Source organism: Myotis davidii, unplaced genomic scaffold (assembly GCF_000327345.1).
Source record: "Myotis davidii unplaced genomic scaffold, ASM32734v1 scaffold954, whole genome shotgun sequence".
Taxonomy (NCBI): Eukaryota; Metazoa; Chordata; class Mammalia; order Chiroptera; family Vespertilionidae; genus Myotis; species Myotis davidii.
Window position 1 is genome coordinate 510857 of NW_006285487.1, and position 1038 is coordinate 511894.

Consider the following 1038-nt stretch of genomic DNA (forward strand, 5'->3'; position numbering starts at 1 on the left):
GCACCTGCCCCAACCGGGGGGGCCAGAGCCCGCAACCAAAGTACGTGCCCTTGACCGGAATCGAACCCGGGACCCTTCAGCCCACAGGCCGATGCTCTATCCACTGAGCCACACCGGCCAGGGCTGGCGCTTGTTTAAACATAATGAAGTGATGAGGAGCCTCGGGTCTGAGGTTGGACAGCCTGGCCCCGAGGAACGATCAATATTGAAATCTCTGGGCCTTAGCAGTAAGAGGGCCGACTCCATGGCCTCCTGGAGACTAAGGGGGGGAGGGTACCCATGCAAAGTGGGGCCCATGGGAGGCCTCAGACCCTGGGCATCCTTGTCAGAGAAGCTTGCCAGGGTGTCCTGATGGGTACCCGTGTTCTGCGTATCTCCCCTCCAACCCATCCTGCACACTGTGGTCAGCCATCTCTTCCTCACAGAGGAACCATCAATGGCTCCCTCTTGCACATCAGGCCTGGCCCTCCCTCCGGTGCAGGCATCCCCAATCACTGCAGCTCTGCTGGCTGTGCTCCCCGCCCTCGTGTGTCACACACACAGGCAGGCATGCACGCGTGTGCCCCCAAGCGGGGTCTTGGCGTGTTTAGGAAGAGGCTCTGGGCTCGGAGACCCCGTGCCCCCCCACTCCCCCCCGCAGTGGTTCTCAACCCTCCTAATGCCGCGACCCTTTAATACAGTTCCTCCTGTTGTGGCGACCCCCAATTTCATTGCTACCAATTGAACATAATGAAAGCATAGTGATTCATCAGAAAAACAATAGGTCATTAGATATGTGTTTTCCGATGGTCTTCGGCGACCCCCCACAAAGGGGTCGCGACCCACAGGTTGAGAACCGCTGGGGGCCTAAAGGCTTTTCTGCTGAGCAAACTGTCAGCCCACGCCCCCTGCTGGTCGGGACAGGAAGGAGAACACCCTCCCGAAGGTGGGGGCGGCCATAGCCCAGGTGCAGAGGGCTGGGGAGGGGTCCCCCTCTTCCCGCTTAGTCGCACTGTTTGGGGTCAGCCAGAGCGTCCTCATGGGACCCCCCCTCTACAA